Genomic DNA, 13163 nt, shown 5'->3' with positions numbered 1-13163 from the left:
CTGCCTCCACCTCCGAACGAGAGAAATCCTGCTTCTCTCACTAAGGATAAATGCCCTTCCTCTTATTATTGTCTACAGTGGTCAACAGATCACCAGCACCTCTGTATGTAACATAGAAAATCGGACATCTATCTAGAGAAATAACTTTATGTACCTACAAAATACAGTATTTTTGAGACCTAGCAGAAGCTCAGGCAAATCACCTAAGTCCACAAACGCTTTCCACAGCGCACGGCACTTGAGCAGACTGTACCCCCTGGGTGTAGCTTTTCAGCACGGGGACCGGGCGGACGGCACCTGCATCCATCCTTGCCTTGGAAGAGCAGAAAATTACACTCGGTGGAAGCCAGAGGTCCCTCAATTCTAGGCATTGCGAAGTGCTACGCGTGTGTGACACGTACTCGCACATCAAGATGATGACAAAGAGGCTTTTTGTTACTGAGGCGATGAGGAGTAAGTGGCAAAAATGTGCAACGACAGTGTTCCCGTCTTGGGGAAAACAGCAGCGACTCTCGGTCCTTGCAAGGAAGTCGCTTGAGCTGAGAAGCGTTTTTCTAAGTTGAGGAAAAAGCACAGGAAGCAGCTCCGCAGAAAGGAACATGCTTTGAAGTTGAAAACCCTGCTCTACAGACAGGAGCTTGCTGTTCTGCGCAGCTGGTCAGAACTGGGCGCGGGTGCGTAACGGCAGCGTATCAAAAGTGGCATTTAGTGATTTTTAATGAAAACAACCATCTTTCAGTAACGCACCGGGTGTTGTAGGACTGGCTTTGTCCAATTACTGTGCTACGAGCACCGCGGACTGCGATTACTGTGTGCTACCACATTGTTGCTGGTGTATGTGTAAGCCCAAGTCTCTGCTATCGCACAGTTATTTTTGTAGCTGGGTAGAGTAGTCACTCACGAGAGCAAAATCCAGAGCGTAACAACCACGTAACACATCAGTTGTGACGGACCTTTGCCCCGAGAGTACAAGTAACACTGGCGCCTGCTGACTTCAAGGAAACCTCTGGAACGACGTACAGCCTAGTAGTATTAATACTGGAAGCAGAAACTGTTTGGAGGGACCAGAACAGCAGAAGAGAAAGGTGTTCCAAGAAAAGGAGCACTGGTGATCTGTTACCCTGCTCACTGTTAACAGCGGTATGAATGACAACACCCCTCCTCACCACAAGAAACAGGGTTTCTCTTGTTTGGAGAGACAGAGGCAGCTGTAAGTTGGATCCGTTTGACTGTACTACTTCAGTCAGTTCACCTTTTTGTCTTCTCTTGAACTTACAAATATCGTCTCTTTTCACACATGCAATCAGATAACAAAACAAAACAGTGAAAGCAAAGCTAAGCCACGAACAGTTAACAACATCCACGGGGCTGGAATGGCATATTTATTCCTCTGTGCTAGCCTAAGGAGAGAGGACTAACAAACGACTGCTATCCAGGTTAACTCAGGATTGCTACCCAGGCTGGGACACCTCCTTCTGGAGGAGTTTCTGGTGGTATCAAGGGTCCCCTCAACTGCATTTCTGCTCCATTATTTTATCCAGTTCAATCGGTATTATTCAGAAAAACCTCTCATGTTACCTGTCACCATTTGTTATCGTTGGTCCCATCTCTATAGCAAACAGATAAACTTTGCATTTAATTTAAATGAGCTGCTATAACATTTAAGCGTCAGTTTTTACCACCACCTTTTTCTTTTTTGTTTTCCTTAAAGGAAAGATCTTAGTGCACCACTTGCTGCAAGGCATTGCAGTTGAAACTTTCTGGAAACAGTAGATTCAGTGTTTAAGCTTTGGTTATTAGATAGGGAGTCCCCTACTACCTCTCTATACCATCGTCTGTTGGGGTTATTTTTGTTCGGGGTCAATCGTATTATTGCTTACGATAATGCTAATAGGAAGAAAGGGAAATCTGTGTGTGATTCACTGCTATGCATTATTCAGCACTTGGTTAACATCCAGCACACAGCTCTTTCCTAGCTTCTCAAGAGCACTGGCGTGAGGCACTGCAAATCAACATTTTGGGGATGAGAATTTCATTCATTCAGCCCGCCCCCGGTCATCGAAACATGCTTCAGGCAAGGCAGAGCAGCTTGAGAGCCAGAGCTTCAGAACCTGCCCAGCTGCTGGGTATGTTCATTTGGAAAAGATTGGTCTAAATCAGTCTCCATGGAGGAGAAAAGCAGTGCTGAGATCTACCCCTGTTCTGCGTTGCCGTGCCAAGTTACCAGGCTCCCTCCAAACAAACAACTGGAGGAGACCCAGCCCCTTCGTAATAGCCTGGTGGTGGCTGTCAGGGATCCAGTGTTTTGGTTCCAGACTAGCAGCAGAGGGAAGTGGTGTAAAAGTGAGGATGCTGAAAACGTGCAGGACATAAAACAGTATGTTCTGTTAGCGGGCGGCGGCACCGCACTCGCCCATACAACGCAGCTTCTTGGTGACATCCTCGGGTCTCGTTGAGACGAACCCCTCAGCGAGGGCTTGCAGGCATTAGTTGTGTCATTTTGTAGAAAAAGTAGGTCAAATCTAGTCTTGTGCTTCACGTTTATTTCTAAAAAATACAGACTTGGGTATCAAGGGTTCAAGTTCCACCTTCTTTGCCGAGGAACAAAAGCCTATCAGACAAATCCATGAGGTTTTACTGGCTGAAAAATGCAAGCTCTTACTCACGTAAGTGCTAGTACCGTACCGTGGTAAACCCTGGGAAAATCTGACATAAACACTGAGCAAATGCCTGTAAAGTATTCTCGGACATGCTGCGTTACGTTAGCACGCATCACCTGAAACAGGTCTTCAGGCTGTGGTTCTAGCATCACGTTACCAGCGTATGAAGACAGCTTTGTCCAAGCAAGCTTTCAGGCTAAAAAGCCCCTTTGATGTTTCCCCCAAAAAAATATAAATAGGATTAGTTGCATAAGTCAGGATTACTCTTAGAAAAATCACATTCAGGGCATTTGTGTCTTAACAAGTCTGGGTGAAAGCAGAAACTAATGAATTCAGGAGTTTTGCTACCGGCATTCCCCCCATGACCCCCCCCAGTTCCCCTGAAGGAAAAGCATTCTATAGGAAATGGATTCTGCAGAGACACAGTGCTGCAGTTAAGTCCCTGTGCTCAGCAGCTGTCCCTCCTCTCTATATATGCGCACACGTTTTTGGAGCCAAAAGGGGCGACTGAACTTGCACAAAGAGGAAGCTTCTCTGGCTTTTGTATTTTCTTGCACTGACACACAAGTCCGTAGACCCTGCAGAAAGCACTCTGAGCGTTTCCGGGCTCTCGCTCATTACAGTAAGTATTAAAAAGGAAAAAAAAAAAACCAAAACCACCCCACCCCAAACCGTCAGACACAAGAAATATTTGCCGCGGCCCGGTATCAGCTTTCCGGCAGGAGGGGATGGGATTAATGGCTGCTGGCAGGCTGTACGGCTTAGCTGAAGCAAGTGCTTCGGGAAGACGGAGAGCTCCAGCAGGCTCAGAGACGTAATTCACACCAGATGCCTTTGCTCCGGGTTCTCTTTCTCTCCCCTGGTGTGATAATGATCCTGATTTATTAGTGAAGTACAGCAGCACCCTCTTCCCAAGCAGTGTGCTGTCTTTACAGCCTGCCTGGGTTCTTATTAATCCTCTTTATCCCTCCCATTGCAGAAAGAGCAACAGTACGAGGCGGAGGAGAAGCTGTTGCCTAGAGATCAGACCATGACGTTGATACCCAGGCCATGCTGTTTGCCAAGCATTATTAACCAAACCCGTGCAATTTCTGCATGGATTATTTGGCTGTGAACAGGTTTACAGGAAGGACACGCAGCATCGGTATTCCTTCGCACACAGTGGCAGCACGCACAATCGGTCCAGGTTTGCAATCTGCACGCTTTAAGGTGCGGCAATTTTCAAATCCCGGGCTCATCACAAAGGTGGGAAATATTTTCCAGAATCAGATTTGGATTTTAAATATTGGCTTTCCTAGCACTATTGTCTGTCTTCTTCCATCCTTCGATGAATCCCTGCCGGCCGTGGTCTGCTGCCTGGAACTGAAGTGTCGCGTGACATTCAGGACCAGTGACAAACCCTGCCAGCCAGCCGGCTCGCTCAGCTTTCGGCACGCTGCAGCATGTACACCAACGGCACCCGGTTTCTAAATCGCACTATTTGCATCCAGCACTTCACAGATACAGGATGAGCCTGTAACATAAATAACGCTACCCAATCTCCCACTCATTTATGTAATCTCTGCCTCCACACAAACACATGGTTAAATAGACTCCAAAGGAAAGCCCCAGTCGCTCAGGACTTGCATCTTGCTATCTGGCCCATCAGCTAAATCAGATCCTGACGCACAGAACACTTGCCAGGTCACGCAGACTGACTTCCCCCTTGTCTGGTGCAAAGCTGATCTTGTTTATTTGCTGGGCAGGATTCCTGGGACCCCTCTGGTCCACCACTGATCACCAGCCCCAGGCCAGTAAACGAGTCAAGCTTGCAGCATCATGAAGTTACCAAAGGATAATCCAAAGCGTCACCCAAAATGTCTGTTCTACCGGACAAATATATCCCCATACCCCGTTCTTAATGCAGGGAAGACCTTGGGCCAAATTTAGGCTGGTGGAGCCTTTCTTGAGGAAAACAGGGTGACAGCTGGCATCTGACAAGGGATATAAAGCCTGAGAGCATCCAAGCTGAAAAGCAACTTGATTTCCACTTGCCAAAACTCCCTTCCCAGGCGCGAACCACTCGGGATTCATTCATGTCACTGGGTAAGATTTTGGTTTCAGGTAAATTTAAGCTAATTGCCTCCTCTGGCGGTTTGTTTCTCTCACTAAGCTCAGGTTGTTAAAGGTCTGGAACGAAATTTAAGATACAGCTTTTGTAGACGGCTCATTATGAGAAAACGAGAAGTACAAGCATGCTGAGCCATTTGAAAGTTGGGAAAAGCAGGCACATTTTTACTAAACTACTATTTGTAATTACTAAATATACACACCGTCCTAAGTGCAGGGCACTAGCCCAGACTTTTGTTCAAGAAAGGCCGCTTGGGTGGGACAGCAGGATGGAAGCCACACAGCAAAACCCACCTGCAATGCAACATAACACGCACCTGAAAACTCTTTCTGGAGCGACTACAAAAGGCTTCACAAGCTGCAAGTATCCTGCAGACGTGTTGGGACGCCCTGCAGCAGGAGTCTTGCTGCAGCCATCTATTTTTGTCACCTCAAGATCACATTTCTGCAATGTATTCTGCGTGGGATTGCGCCTGGAAACTACTGGGGAGCAAAAGGTAACGCAAGATCCTGCTTACCAAGTCACGCGTCACCATGAGAAAACACCACACAACTGCTCTGGGCCCTGCGTTCGCTGCCAGCAGGCTCCAGGTGGAATTCAAGATGTTTGGTTTTCATCCGTTAAGCACCGAGTTCTTTGGCAGCAGTGGGTGCCCTTTCCCTGTGCCAAAATGCTGCAGCTGAGCCCAGAGAGAGAAATGAGTTCGGGGTATTGTTCACGTGAGGAGGAGTGAACCGACGGCAGGGAATTCTTTACGGAGCTGCCGCAGCCCTCAAATTCTTAGCTAAGTCGGCTAAAGCCAAAAGTTAATAGTCTCTTCGTGTGCTGAAATACTCATCAATATTTCATCGGTTGTAGGAAAGCACGGTCTAAGGGAAAAAAAAAAAAAGAAAGTATTTCAGCATCAACAGCTCTGTTATGTATTTTCATGTACGGCATAGGCCTTTCAACACTTTCGCAACTGACGCTGCCACCAGTTAAATCACAGCTACATTTGCATTGCTGTTAAAGTTGGGCCAGAACCCTCCCTCCGAGTCTTAAATTGTCTCGCATCCAAACTGTTCAGGGTGTCAACACGGTCTAGAGCGCTTCCCAGCCTCAACATTTCTAGCACTGAACAGACCCTGTAGTGGCTGACACATTGGGAATCCGCCTGGATGCGGAGTGAACAGGTATGTAATGATGTTCCTTAGCTCTAAATGTCTCTTTGAAGACTCCACCCTCCTGTCCCTGTTCCAGAGCTTTTTGGTACTTTCTCCTCCTCCACCCATTTCTCCCTCTCTAACCATCCCCCATCTCTAAAGCAAGACATTTTCTCTGCTGTCGAAGTCCCTTCTTTTCTCCTTGTGCTAAACCTTCATCATTGCATTATTCTCTGCCGATGCACTTGTCTCCAGACCCACAGCTCCGCCTGCTGTCCACGTCACCCAGGTCCTAATCCACACTGGTCCCGATTCACCGTCCCACTCGCTATTGCGCTCTGGGCACCCATCGCAAGCTGCGTGGTGCCGGTCGAAGCCCCAGGCCGCCCGGCCTCGGGCTCCCGCTGGCCCCTGAGCAGTTTGAGCTCTCGCTACGCGGCGTTTCAGCCCTGTATCGCAGGCCAGGCGTGATGCAGAGCCTCAGCCTTTCTGATGCAGGGCCGGTGCAGGTATCCGCGTGGTCTTGGAGGAGTGGGAAATGTTGGGGAGCTCTGGAGCACACCCGGGTCTAGCGGCTCTCACAGCCTCACTCTCCCAGCTGGCAGAAGGGGAAGCAGGAGGCATCTAGAGGGAATTTGGGAGGATGGGAGGGAAGAACAGGGCAATGAGACGGCAGGAGCTGAACCCAATGAAAGGCAGAAGCTTCCCTGTTCTCTAAGACTCAGCCATTAAAAAAAAAAGGGAGAGGGGCAGGGGGAGTCATTACATTACCCAACGCCCAAACTCCCCCTCAAGCAGCAAAACACCCACTTCAGAGGGACGCTGCCCCTGGGACTCGTCCAATAAGACAACTGCTGCCTACACTAGCTGTGGTCAAAGCATATTTTTACACAAATTGCAGGAAACTTGTTCATTCACAGTTTTTTTGTCGTTGTTGTCATTAACAGGCAGGAGAAAATAAGCAATCATCTGTCTAAGGGGAAGAAAAGCTGTTAATAAACTGTCCCGTTAAAACAAATTGCCTGGATCTCCTCTCCGAAGCTGACAGCCCAGCAGTGCTAAGTCTCCTATTTGCCCATGCTTGGCTTGTTATTTCATTAGGACAGAGATAGGGGTGACAATCTAATTACACTGAAATGTGAATTTGGGCTTGGAACAGCACACCCCGTATATGACCCAGGAGATACTGAGGGAAGAAAGAGTTTCCAGCGTGGAAAGACAGCTACTTTCATTTATTAATGGTTTTTCAAACACGGGCCATCTTGGAACCTGTTGAAGAGAGGCCCCAGCAGAGAGCTACCCTAACCTTAAGGGCTGTGTCTCAGGCAGTTTAACAGGGTTGTGTGCGAACCACCTCAACTGGCCATGAGCCAAGGACAGAGTCAAAGGTTTGACCTTCTTCAGTCCAGCCGCCTGCCTAACTCACCGTCCTGTTCCTGAGCAGATGGAGAGGAAGACAGGTCGTCTCCTAACTACCTCGTGACTGAGAAAAGGTGCCTTTTTCTCTCCACTATCATTATCCGTCGATGCCTCAAAAACAGTAAAGCCTTAAACAAAATGTGTAGTTAAAGTAACATCCCCTTGTGATTGAAATGGGGGCGGACATAGAGCGCTGACCAGTCAGTGGGTACAGCAGCGATCCTGTACCATCCCTCTTCTCCCCCCATCCTCCTTCCCACATTTAGACCACAGTTACTCCTGTTACAAGCACAAGAACAATGAGAGTCTACAGGGAGCCTTCTGCGTAGTCCAATTAAATGCAGCTGCTCCAAAACAGCAGTCCGTCTCATGGCTGCAGTGTTAGCTTCCCTACCTCGCAGCATCCCTGCTGCTGGCGGAAAACAGGACGGAGAAGATCTCCTCTCTCCCAGCCCTTAGCTGGGCAGTGCCCATGCTGCCCAAGTGCCACCTCGCTGTCGGAACTCTGCTGCTTACCTCCTGGCCTGTCCTCGTCATCCCTCTCCTCAGTCTGAGTACTGCAGAGATTTTCTTCTGTGCTTGACTCCGGGTTAGTTCAGGGGAGACAGCTACTTTAGACGAGCGCTGGTGCTGCCAAGAGCTGAAAAGAATAAACATGATCTGTGCACTCCTGGACTGAAGTGAGATGAAGACAGCTAAGGCTCAGGATATTGGAAGTTATGTTTAAAAATAAGAAATAAAAGCGAAGCCTTTCCGGTCAGCTCTTACAATGCTTCAGGAGAACCAAGTGTTTCCTTGGGCAATAGGAAATGAACGGGCATTTCTTGCAGCAGTACTCGCATGTCAGCATGAGACAGCCCTGTAACTGGCTCTTGGTATTATCTTTGGGGATGTCGAGGACTGAGGGAGTTGAACAGCTTAAAAGTCACTTTCTGATTCTTCGCACCATCAGATTTCCCTCCAACTCGGGGCTGAGGTCCAGTGAGAAGAGATCACAGAAGAAAGTTTGATTTCCTGAAGCTATTGGTGAACCTGCCCCGTTGATTAATGGAGTTGCAATATCCCAAACTGCAAAGTTGGTTCAGTTTCCCAGCATTACATTTCCCTTTTTAAAAAAAAAAAAAAAAAAAGAAAAAACTAAGCTGAACACTACTCCAGCTCCATTTCAGGTTTGTCTGTCCCAGACTGACAACCCTCTTACCATTTACTGTCATCCCAGGAAAAGGATTTGACACATTCTATATAGGAAATGTATTTTTACGGCCAGTTAATGAGCTGATAGCTGTTTGTGCCCTCCAACAGCCAGGCAAGCATTCGTGGCTCTGAGAAACCTTCTTCTCGATTCCAGTCACAGGCATGCCAGACTGGAGCCCGCAGATGAAATGGAAACACTGTTTTCATCTACGTCAAAACATGTTTTCAGCCTCTGATGGAGACGGAAAGGCGCTAGGTTGTATTTCAGCTGGATGTATGACTAAAGAGCCACTCCGGGCCAGCAGCTACAGAAGGGTATTAGGAGGGAGGACTGGAACCAAATTCATCTTTCCAAGGAATCAGCTTACCATCTTCTAATCAAAACTGGATTCAAGCCTTCGGGTTTGGAAGAGATCACGCTAATACATTTCTCACCACTCTACTTTTGAATAATTGCTAACCTGCAGATGAGGTGAAGGGTTTCACCCTGCACGGGAGCAGCGCTCTGCCACAACAAGCGGCGGGGTATCGCAGAAGTGACCTGCACACAGTGACTGGACCTTCCCCCGATGCAATGGATTCAGCCTATCCACAGGCGGTGGAGCAGAAAGAGGAAAAACAAGTAGATAAAAAAGTTACACGAGAACCATCACAGGATGGATACAGATTCGAAAAGCAGGCAGGATTCAAGTCAGATATATTGCTGTTTGGGGCAGGACTCGCAGACTGTCCTTAGCAAAGCCGTGAGTACGCTGCTACTTTGAACGGGAGACTTAAGACATAATTTTTTGAATGTTTAGATACAAAACCGTGCACGAAAGACGTATGCGCAATCACCCCCAATGCACAACCACTTGCTCCTGATTAGCCAAAGGGTATGTATCAACCTACCCATCCCGTGCAGCACCAAATACGTGATATCATGCAAAAGTCCCACCTTTCAGTCCTCTATACCCTTTCCCCTCTGTGCAGAGGTGCCACCGTCTTGCGGGCATGCTTTGAGATGTCACTGCTGCTCAAATACTTTGGAACCAGGGGATGAAAGGCGCCACACAAGCCCCCCAGCACCCCGGGGAGGATGAGCTGTCCTGGCTCTGCTCCGCAAAGGTAGAAGCTGGACGGAGAGAGGGAAGCCCCGTCATTTTTCTTCACCATCCTGAAATCCTCTCCTGACCTAGCTCAGAATTTGTCTAGTTGGAAGGCTTGGATGACCTCTGCTTTTTTTTTTTTTAGGGGGTGGAGAGGGAAGGCTGGGTTTCAAAGAAACGTGTGATGCAAAAGGAGTTCTGTTATTCCAAGATTGTACCGGGATAATTTCCAATGATCTTTAACCTTTTCAGACTGATGGATTTACATCTGCTTACACCAGCAATAAATTTTGATCTTGGTCTCCGGTTTGGCAAATTAGGAATCTGAAATCAGAATTACTCTAACGAAAAACAGTGTTGATCCAGTTTGCTGTTACAGCCTCACCGTTTAAGCAAGCGGAGCCTCAGCGCTCTGTGCGGACTATCTTCCACGGTAGAGTAAAAGCGAATTAAAGGGAGGCAGTTTCCACCTCGGCTAAGGAGAGCAAACGACCAAAATGCCTGTTCCTAGTACATAAAAGCTGCAATTACAAGCTCATTATTTAAGCAGTGTATTTCTGATGCTTAATCTTCCTGGATTCATTCAGACACTTAGAAATCTTTCTGAAAGGATCCTCCAAAACTCAGCAGGTCTGAGCCATTTTGAATATTTTGTTCTACATTCTTCAGAACAAATTTAAATAAATTAGATTATAACCTCTGTATTTTAATAATTGTAAAACCTGCAGGGGAAGAAGTAAAACCACTTTCCTCTTAATACGAGTTTACCAGCGTCATCTATAATGTTTAAAAAAACCCAACACCAATAAAACCACACAAACACTCTCCCCTTGATTTTAAGAACAATTTACATCTTTTAGCTTTTTTTTTTTTCTGGTTTAGCAAGGCAATGATACGGAGATGAAATTAGCAGAAGTACTACAGTAACAACATTATTTTCTGTGTTCTCACTGAGCTAACGGCTTGAGGCTCTGGAACAAGTTTTATGTCGGGCAAGATGGAGCCTGGCTTCCAAGCAGACAAAAGCACGATGTCCTTCAGCAGATTAAGCAGCCTGTACCTGCTAGTGATATATTAAACTCCTTATTTATTGTTCTTACAGGAACTCGGTTTCATTGTATTGTAGTTAGTACTCTTGTGGTCAATGAAATCTGCCATACTTAACACTCCTGCTAGGTTCTTTCTTCTCTCCATTATCCTGCCAAGCAATTTAGTTCTTTCTTAGTCAATACATTGCTACAGAATGAAATTTGTATTATTGTAGAAATTAAGACATAGAGTAGGGGCAATATTATATGGGGCCCGATTAAAATATTCTCCTGAACAGAGCACGACAGCTATATTCAACTAAATAAAAGTCATACATCAGTTCTTTTGAGTCTCTTTGGGCCAAATTCTATTACCTGACTGTAAAACTAGAATGAGTCTGCTGATTACGCTGAAATCCCTACGTTTTCCTCTAATGAAGCAGAGAGGAGAATCTGGCCGTTAGCCTTTGTCAAAGAATTCGCGTTTACGTTACTCTCTTATTGTTAATTCTGAGATTCAGCGGGACTTGTCCAACCCTTGCTAGCTGGCTCACAAAATGTCTCAAGAACATAACAAAATAAACCGGCCATGTCATTTCTAGAAACTGCAGATCTCTTTCTTCTTTCCGAGTCAGGCAGCACTGACCTGATGGCCGGTACTTCAGTTTTTTCTTTAACGCCCCTGAGCCCGAAAGCTGGCTAGCAGTGACTGAAGGCGTGTTATTAAACAACCAGCAGTAACAAAACGAATGCATCTGCCTCCTTTTAGCCCTTTCCAGGAAGATGCTGGGTTTGAAATAAAGGCGGTGGGAGAGGAAGGGGCACAAAAAGCAGTGCCTCCTTTCACCACAGCTGTAGTGCGTAGCAAATACGGTGACCTTTTAACTCGTGCTGTAACGTGAAGGTCCCTCCTGCTCCCCAACACTGTGCTCTAATGGATTTACCAGTCTTCTGCATTCTTCTGAAACTCCTTCTATCAACAGGGGTGAACTCTGAAAGGACTCAGAGGCCCGGCCAAAAGAAATTACTGCAATTTTGCTGTTTCCATGGTGCTGTAACAAGGGGAACATAGAGTTAAGATTTAACCGGGTGAGAACAGACTCCTCATATCTCAGTGGTTTACCCACCTAAGAGTGACCATGCTGTAACTTGCCCTCTCAGCCACCTCGCACCAGGATCTCAAATCTAGCAGTTCTTGTGCAGTCCTGAAATGGAGATTCACTTGTTTAACATGTATAAACTGTGGTAAATTTATATACATATAAAGCTAGCATTTATATGTGAGCTTTGTTCACCAGGAGAGCAAAACTTCAAATTGTTTCACAGGGCGATGAAAATCATCACTGAATGAGACACAAATGAGGAATTGAGGAATGTAATATAACTGCAAATTTAATTGTCCAGGGAACTGCTTGAAGCGTAATGGGCAGCAGGTTCCCAGGTAAGCGTTCTGAGCGTGCTGGAATACACGCTTGCTTTCGTTAAACAACGATGCCCTGTATATCTTATACCTTACTCTCATACGACTGCCACCTCATACGGCCATATTAAGTAAGCTAATTAGAAAAAAGTGGGTTTGGAGCATATTTATTTTATCTCTTTTTGCTTATTTTCATTCTATTGCTCCACAATGACCAGATAGTAATGGTAAAATGTGTGTGACTATGTCTGAGAGGAAAGAAAAAAGGAGTCTGTGATGTATTTCCCCATTTTTCCTAAAAGAGGATGTCTGCGTCTGTTTGTCTCTTGCAAGCAACCCTAAAATATATTTAGACAGAAGCAAGTAAAAGGGAAGACTATAAATAGTTTCTGTTTCAAACTGTGATAAACTGGAAAAAATAATGATTTGCCAAACAATAATTAAGATATATAACCCTCTGTCAGGAAAAAAAAAAGATGAGTAGGATGTAGTAAAAATATCATGAGACGGTTCCAGTACAGTATTCTTTCTGTTCCCTCCTAATACGGGGACAAAGACTCCTTGAGAGAAATCAGCACTGTATTCAAATTAAAAACAACAGCTGCCACCTTCTATAACGCAGCCAATAAATTAATAACTATGCAGGGCGGGGGTGCAAAAAACCCCTAAGCGCACCCGGGGACTTGACTTGCTAACAATGTTCCGGTGGAAAATAGTAAAGCTGAGTCAGATGTTAAATGGATCTGCACAATCAACAAAGGACAGCAAAGAGCCCGGTGACAAACCGTGCGGTGCTTCTCGCTGCTTATTCTGCTCGGCACGCAAGGGCTAGTCAAGGTCTCCAAAGAAACAGCCGGTCTTTGGGGATCCTTGACAAGGAAAGATCGTCATGTATCACCGGTGGCTTTAGTCATGGTACACGCCTAGCATGTGCTGAGGAATATTTCTGCTTCTTCACTGCCTTTGTTGCTAAACAGTAAAACATGAGTTCGTATCAAATCAAGCTGACCCACATAAAACCTAAGGGGGAAAAAAAATAATAAATCAGTAACCTGATTCTTCTCCCTACCACTAATAGTGGTTAATCTGCGTTTTATAGTCA

General features: G+C 46.1%; 1 long non-coding RNA gene across 2 annotated transcripts; it reads right to left on the bottom strand.

Moving 5' to 3' along the window:
- Positions 1-7831: 7831 nt before the first annotated feature.
- On the bottom strand, positions 7832-11841 carry LOC143164754 (uncharacterized). 2 transcript variants are annotated; one of them, XR_012996129.1, is made up of 3 exons: positions 11769-11841; positions 8987-9110; positions 7832-7971 (listed from the first exon to the last, which is right to left on the bottom strand). It is a non-coding gene; the product is annotated as an uncharacterized LOC143164754 (long non-coding RNA). The 2 variants fall into 2 exon arrangements; XR_012996130.1 differs by lacking the exon at positions 11769-11841 and adding an exon at positions 11586-11682.
- Between the last annotated feature and the right edge of the window lie 1322 nt (positions 11842-13163).

Source organism: Aptenodytes patagonicus, chromosome 9 (genome assembly GCF_965638725.1).
Source record: "Aptenodytes patagonicus chromosome 9, bAptPat1.pri.cur, whole genome shotgun sequence".
NCBI classification, from domain to species: domain Eukaryota; kingdom Metazoa; phylum Chordata; class Aves; order Sphenisciformes; family Spheniscidae; genus Aptenodytes; species Aptenodytes patagonicus.
This window is presented reverse-complemented; position numbering and strand designations above follow the sequence as displayed.